The sequence below is a fragment of the Mus caroli genome, unplaced genomic scaffold, assembly GCF_978045245.1.
Source record: "Mus caroli unplaced genomic scaffold, Mus_caroli_1 scaffold_4, whole genome shotgun sequence".
NCBI lineage: Eukaryota > Metazoa > Chordata > Mammalia > Rodentia > Muridae > Mus > Mus caroli.
Genome location: NW_028227259.1, coordinates 16,225,904 through 16,234,047, shown reverse-complemented (window position 1 = coordinate 16,234,047; position 8,144 = coordinate 16,225,904). Strand labels below are relative to the sequence as shown.

Sequence of the window (8,144 nt, the reverse complement as noted above, 5' to 3'; positions counted from 1 at the left end):
CACTTATTGTCACTTTGGAACACTGTACTCCTCTGCATAGTTGATGAGACTATTCTCTAATTCATTTTCCAGGCCATTGAAGAAACACTTAAGCACTGCTGTAACCAAAGGTGACCCTTTAAACAGCCCTGGTTATATCCCCCTGACTGACACAATTCATTAGGAACCTTCTCTAAATATGGGCAGCCATTCACCCAGAGGCTATTGCTGGCTCAAAGTAACAGAGCAATGAAGACTTCACTTATAATTTTAGAAGAAAAAAAAAAAACACAAACTGTGCTGCCTTCTGTTCCAGAACAATAATGGAAAACAGCATATGATGATGTTTATAAATCAAATCTCTTTTGTATATGGAGACTAATATTTTGTGTCTGTGTAGTCAGTTCTTAAGTGTAACCTTACATAAACAATGTCATTAGAAAGATAGGAGGTCACCCTGTTTTGCCAGATGACAGATTGCATTAATATGTCTTCTTTGTATCTGTATTCTCTGTCCTATACTGAGTAATTATCAGATTTTATTTTTCATGCTATTTCTTAGCAGTTTCCTTTGTTTTGTGTTGCATTTAGAGCTCAAAACAAAGCATCACTACGAACCATTGTCACAATTGATGAGCTGTGGGAAAACATATTTTTCAAAATGGTGGTTTTCTTTTCATCTGTGAAGCTTCTAGAAAAAAATGTTTTGCCAAACATCCTCTTGACTCTTTATGAAGGTCTACAATGATTTCCATTTGATACTTTTCTTTGTTAGAGTTTCTATTGCTGCAACAAAACACCATAACCCAAAAGCAAGCTAGTGAGAAAAGAGTTTATTCAACTTAGACTTCCACATTGCTGTTAACCACCAAAGGAAGTCAAGAAAAAAACTCAAACAGGGCAGGATCCTGCAGACATGAGCTGGTTGGTGAAGAAGTTATTGAGGGCAGCTACTTAATACTGACTTCCTCTGCCTGGCTTGTTCAGGTGCTTTCTCATAAAACAATGACTACAAGCTCAAGAATGGTACCATCCACAAAGGATTGGGCCTGGCCTACTGATTGAGAAGATGCCTTCTAAGCTGGATCTCATGGAGGCATTTCATCACCTGAGGCTCCTTCTTCTCTGATAACTCTAACTTGTGTCAAGGTGACACAGAAGTAGCCAATGCAATTCTCAAAAGATAATTCCTAAAATGTGATGTTTAGGTCTACTCTTGATCGTTTCCTTCTCTACAATGCACTGGTAAGCACATTGTTATGACAGTGTTTGAGTAATAACTAGCATAACTAAGGGTGTTTGATGAGATTTTAGAATGCATTGTGTTACTAACATTAGTATTAATTTCCTGATCTGTGACCTGTGTCAATATCATATTCACATAGCCTCAGTGTCTTCAGACATCTCCAAGAACAGAAGCCCTCCTGGCACTTATAACTTTTTGTGTGTTTTATCTTGAAATGTTATATTTATTTGACTTAACTCTGAAGAACTAATATACATATGTCAGTAGTGTTATATCTTTATTCCTTTATCTTTTGATACCACATATAGAGCTAATAACCAAGTCTTGAATATGGTGCAGCTAAGTGTACTTTACTATTTTAAAGTATGTATATTTCTACTATTATTAGCACAATTTCTAAGGATAATGTAAAGTGATACTTAGAGATATTACATATGTACTGTTAAATTTGAAAAACCAAGGTCCCAAGAGATGTCTTAGCATTATTGCTCTTGCAGAAGGCACTGGTTCTGTTCTCAGCTCCCATGCCAGGTGACCCATAACCTCCTATAACTAGATCCATGGGATCCAATTTCTGGAATCCATTGAAATTGCACTTATACATGAATATAACCACACAAAGACACACATACACGTGTGTGTATATATGTATATGTGTATGTGTATGTGTATGTGTATATATATATATGTATATATATATGTATATGTATATATATATATATATATATATATATACATAATTTGAGAAAATCAGAGGATACTTTTTAAAATCCAGGACTAATAATTCAACTGGTTGGACCATGATCATTAGAATGGACAACTTCTCAACTTATCTTCACCAGTAGCATCAAGTGTGACTTTATATTGACCCTATTGAATATAGCTAGCACTCAATAAAAATGATTGGAAAATTATTTGCTTGACAGGGATGTTAGGTGAGTTTAAATGAGTAAGATGAATTTGTGAGTTCGAGTTTATTTGTATCTGATGTGACAGAGTACACGCGATAATAAAGATTTTTGTTCTTGATGATCTCAATACCCAAATCTGGATCTCCTCCTCATACCGTCCCATCCCATAAATAAGACAACATGTGCAATGTGCCACTGTGAAACGCTGACATCCTGTAGAGTTGTTATCTGAACAATGAGAACCAGCTTTCACTCTTCGGAGACTTCTTTCCTTGAGGGTGTGAAGCATGTGCCTTGGCACTTCCGATGCCTCCAGAGCAGAATATAAATATGTGCAACCCAAATGCACTGCCGTGCTTCCACTAGATCACTGTTGACAAGATTTAAACCTTTGATAGAAAAAAGTTAACGTTTCATAGAAGACTATGCAAATACTCTTGAATCTTGGAAATATGATCAGCTATCTTTTTCTGAAAGATATAAGGCAGGCAGTAAAAGTGAGTAGTCACATTCAATGCCAAGTCTAGCAAAAAGACTCAGATACATGTACATGACTGCCTATAATTACAAGTATGTGTGTCAAATCAGGGGGCCAAATGGTGTACTTCTAACCACTAAAGACTAGCAAGAAATTAAGACTCATGTGACTTTTGTGAACATATCACTTTAGTTTTCTCGGAAGATAAGGATCAATCATTTTAATTTTATGATCAAAACTTAATATTTGTAAAGATGTATTTTTGTTTCTTTAAGCATTTGTCTTAAGGTTTAGAAGTCCAACCTCAAAAAACAGATTTAGCTTCTTCCTTGCTTTCAAGGGAGAATTTATGTCACACATTCATTTCTGCTAGCTGCTACAGTTTCTAGGCAACTCTCTGCATGTGGATATACCAAGCAATTTGTGTGTAGTCTAATAAAAGAAACTATAATTATTGAATTTTTCATCAATTTTTTTCACCCAGTTGACTAATTTCCAAATATTTTCCAAATGAATATGTGTGCGTATGTCATCCAATCCTGCCTTCACTAGTAATTTTACCTCACCCTCACCATACAGGGAAGAAAACATACAAGTCCAAAAGAAATCATGAATCCATGCCTTACTCAGGTGGTCTAACAATGAAATTGTAGATTATAAAAGCAGACATAGAAATTTTGAAGGAATTAATATGAACCCTATTTATATTTAAGAACTAAAGTATTTTTGACAGAAATATCAACTTGCTACTTGGATCAGCATGAGATTCTATGATCAAACTGAACTCTGTATTGAGTAGTTAGTAACTCAATTTGTTTTATACCTTGGGTGTCAAAATCTTGACCCACGTAAACATATGCTTTACAAAGAGTCCAATGATAAACTATACAGGTAAACAACATCTTAAGTATTCACATCGAATGAAACGTTTCTATTGCACTGTAAATTAAATATTTGAAATTAGGTTGTTAATAACACTTCCACATCCATTACTAATATTACTAAAGTCATAATACAAAAAACAGGAAATTATGATCAGAGGAATCAGGAATGTAGATAGTAAAAGGGCTTTAGAGATGGGGGCCCTCATAAGCATGTTAGAGGGTAGGGAAATTCTTATTTTTATTTTCTTACAAGGTAAAAACAGTCAACAGAGGATCACTTGGTTCATAAACTAGATAACATTTGTTAAAGAGAATCCTCTTGAGTATAAGTTTGCATAATGAGTTGTAGATAAAATCAGAGATAAATCATAAGAAGTCAGTATGCTTCTCCAAACCTTATCCAAATGTACATATAAAAGTTAGACTAATAGCTCTCCAGGACATTGTTTCTTGGGATATTTCCAGCATGTTCTATGTTTAGCCAAGATATAAAAAAATATATTCAATGAAAATATATTATGGTGTTTTATGTGGAACTGGAAAATGTAAAAATGTAAAAGTCTCATTTGCTTTCCTGGTGAATTAGTTTTAAATTTAAATTCTGAATCTGCTGAGACTGATAAAACAATTCAGTCTTAAACCTCAATCTAATTTTTAGCCCTAAATAGAGAAAATAGAAATTAATTGCTATCCTATATAATATTTTACAAGAGATTTAGGTTCCACGCAGCAGTAGTGGTTTTTTTACTTTAAAATCAATGTCCACTTGTAATGTCCTGATATTTAAAAGTCCTCATATGCATACGTGCTTACATATTCACAGAGACTCACTAAAATAACCATCCTCTTTTTGTCACAGGAGAACCATACACACACTCTGTGATCTATTTATGTGTTGTTAAAATGCATTATCTCTCCAGACTACACTGATCATAACTAATTTTCTTTTTGAGTTCAGTTATCTTCCACATGTCCCTATTTCTATAGTTTTTGTTGTTGTTGCTTAGTCATATTTCCCTATACCTTGTCTTTTTACTCCATCATCTTAAATGCTTATTTTCACTGTTTTTTTTTTGTTGTTGTTCCTGAAACACATTCATTCTTATCTTATTTTAGATGCAATGATAGGGTGGTGATTTTCTAATTGGTAATTAAAATGTTCATGAATACTTAAAATCAAACACTAAATCATGTATGTTACTATAAGGCAGTATTTTAGTGTGTTATATAGAAGTCTGAAATTAATAAGATCAAAACACTTTATGTATCCAAACTTTTTATTAAATATCAGTGCCATCACTAGAATAATTTCTCATTGAAGTATATATGATTCTGCTAATAAGTAAAATAAAATGCTATGAAAAGTAAAAATATCTTTGCAAGCCAACTGTGAGAACAGATCCACTGTTACTGAATCTAGCATTAAAAAGGGAGTTCGTCATCTCTCTGAGGGCCGGACCACGCTCCCGCAATACATCCATGTAATGGGCGATCCCACACTCCAGTAACTAAATGGAACCGCCCACCTCACAGTTGCATATCACAATACCCAGTAACCCAGTAAAATCAAGACTCTAAAAGCTTAATTAACCAATAAGATTTATGTATCGATAAAACATAATTTACAAGATCCAATACAATAATTTCAGAGCCAATTGATAATGATAAAAGCTTTATCCCAATATTTCTAACCTTGTGAAATCATAGCTACTTGTGGCTAGTAAACACCATGTAAGTTCATGCCCACAGCGATCTTCCTTCTTCTCTCTCTGAAATGTTCTGTCTCTGCAACTCACAGCTCTGCCTCCCTTTCCCCATCCAATCACAGACCTCCTCTGCACTAATGTAATTGGACAGGGAAAAATCTGGTGACAAGCTTTCTCTGTTATTGTTATGGTGGTATTGGTGATAGTGGTGTTGGCATTGGCGGTGATGGTGTAAGTGGAGGTGCTGGTAGTATGGTTGGTGATTGTAATCATAGTAATGATGGTGTTGCTTTAAGACAGGATCTGATATGTGTAGTTGAGGCTAACCTAGAATTGTATGTAGACCAAGATGGCCAAAAACTTGTGTTAATTTTCTGTCTCCATTTTCATTGAGTTAGGATTAGTGTCAGAAGCCACTATCCCTGCTTGGATCAAGCAACCTTAATATGTCAATCCCATTTAACTTTCTAATAGACTTTTCTAGGGCCAATAAAAGGATGTTTGTTTAAATAATTTAAGTATAAGAAATCATTTTAATAAGTAATATCTTGGGGTATTTTTATAATTAAGATAATATATTATATTATGTATTGTATCATATATCAATTAAGGTAATTTATTATATTACATAATGTATTATATTATATTATGAGACAGTTCTTTTTTTTTTTTGTTTTTTTTTTGTTTTTCGAGACAGGGTTTCTCTGTGTAGCCCTGGCTGTCCTGGAACTCACTTTGTAGACCAGGCTGGCCTCGAACTCGGAAATCCGCCTGCCTCTGCCTCCCGAGTGCTGGGATTAAAGGCGTGCGCCACCACGCCCGGCTTATGAGACAGTTCTTAATTTTAGATGGCCTTAACTCTTTATGGAATTCTATCAGTGTATTGGATTGTATTTCAATAATAGGCTCAGACATATAAAATTAGAATCATGACTCTCCAGTGACATAAACGTTTTATTTTTCAATTTCCTTGTGAAAAAATTAATGGTATCCATTCTAGTTTGTACAGATTAAAAAATTCATCTACATAGAGAATGTCCTGAGGACAGACTGAACCCTGCTATCAACTACAAGAAATGTGGGTCTTACAAAGCAGTTCTCAAAGCTGTTTTCCCTATGTGTGTTTTTAAAATAGATTTATAACATAATTCACCCCAGAATGTTCTAGCAGGACACAACAGAGTTGATATGGAAGTTTCTTACATATCAATTATCATCACATCATAACCTTTAGTATCAGTTGTTACAAAACATTTAAATCAGAAAGTAGCTCTCTTCGATATAAGGCAATAGATGAAATGATTCTTGATTTTTAAATGTAAATTGTATTCATTTTGATTATTTAATGCACTTTATTGTCAAAAAGCATGACATAGAAAGGTCTGAAGTTTTCATAGGTTAACTCACCCCATATAATGAGGAGCATGCAGACATACTTACGATGAATGCATCCCTGCCCCAAACAGTTGGCTTCAGCCACATGAAACAAAAATGCCCAATTGCAGAGTGTCAATCTGTCTGACAGTGTAAATCTCCTTAAGGCAATTTAATTCAGATTAAAAAGATAACCTTGGCTTGTGTAGCCAGAATAAGGGATCTGTTTCAAATCTGTCACGTTAGTACTATCAATAACCCACCACGACCCATGATTGAGTAGTTTTAATTAAGTTCTCTCAGGATATTTGGGGGTGGAGATATTAATGCTTCATTAATAGTTATAATGAATATCACACACATCTCTTTAACTTCTGCAGTTTGGACATCCTTCTATTTTTATCAAATTTATCGTTTTCCTTACTAAAGAGCAATTCCAGTTGGGGAACTCTGGCTCCCAGGGGCTTTAACGCTACCCCACTTCCACCACTATAAAACAGAGGCCTGCTGTTTTAATCACGCCTCTCTCTCTCTCAATGTTGTTTGCGCCCTGGTACAGCCCATCTGCCTTGAATCTAGTGCTCCGCTGGGGCTGCACACATCTGCCAGCCAGACTACCTTCGTACACAATTACTCAATCCACCGTAAGGCTCTTTAATAAGAAACAAGTGTGACAACGGCAAGGCTCTTCCCCCCCCCCCTTTCTCTCTCTCTCTCCTCCTCCCTCTTAAACCACAGAGTCAAATAGCTCTAATAGAGATGAAGCTTGATAGATCCGCCCAGGTGTAGGTGAAATGGTAGAGCCTCAGGGGTAATAGATGCTGTGCTCGCATGCTGAAGTTTAGTGCTCTGTCCTGACCGGCTCTCCAGCTACACTGAGACCCGCTGCTCCTTGTACAGTTACAAAGTCAACATGCTTCTTGCTGCTCACGTTTGTGCCTAACCCAGAATGCAACCTGGAGCTAGGTAGGAGACACAGATCAGCCCTCCGACTCCAGCTCAAGGACAAAGGACCGCAGATGCAGTAAGTGGAAATTTTACCTTTTCTTCTTTTACTTGGGAATTAATTAAGGCTGTTTACTCTCAGGGAATCCTCTAAAGACTGAGCAAAAGTGAACCAGCCAAAGAAACCTGTGTTCTTAACCCTGTGGGTTTCCCCAGGCGTAGTTTCGCTCAGTGTCTCAGCTCATTTTGCAGTGTCCCGGAACTGTCACTGCAGCTTAAATACTCCACAAGTGACTCCTGATTCAAAAGGTCTGGTGGACTGAAATGTGGCGCTAATAACAATGCTAATTCGTTCCTGTAGCCTGGCGTATTAACTGCTATTTCTGTGAGAAATATCCTTTACTACTGTCAAAAACGCTGGGACAAGGGTACTGTCACAGTGCTCAGAAGACAGAAGAAACTACCCTACTTGAAATGGGATTTCAACTTTCATGCCTGACTAGTGTTACATCCTCCTTGAGACATCAATGTAAGGAATTTTCCTGGGAGTTTTGCTTAACAAATTCTGCCTTAAGCTCTGACACAGTAAAGAAGTTATCTTAAAAACTAAAACTGTTCTTA

The 8,144-nt window shown here is 36.0% G+C and overlaps 1 protein-coding gene across 1 annotated transcript in view; it reads left to right on the top strand.

The window, feature by feature from the left end:
* Positions 1–7,310: 7,310 nt before the first annotated feature.
* Positions 7,311–8,144, top strand: part of Sema3a (semaphorin 3A) — a 502,602-nt gene continuing 501,768 nt past the window's right edge. Inside the window, exon 1 of the mRNA XM_021162357.2 lies at positions 7,311–7,602. The gene's annotated coding sequence lies outside the window, so the exon portion shown is untranslated. The remainder of the gene's footprint in view (positions 7,603–8,144) is intronic.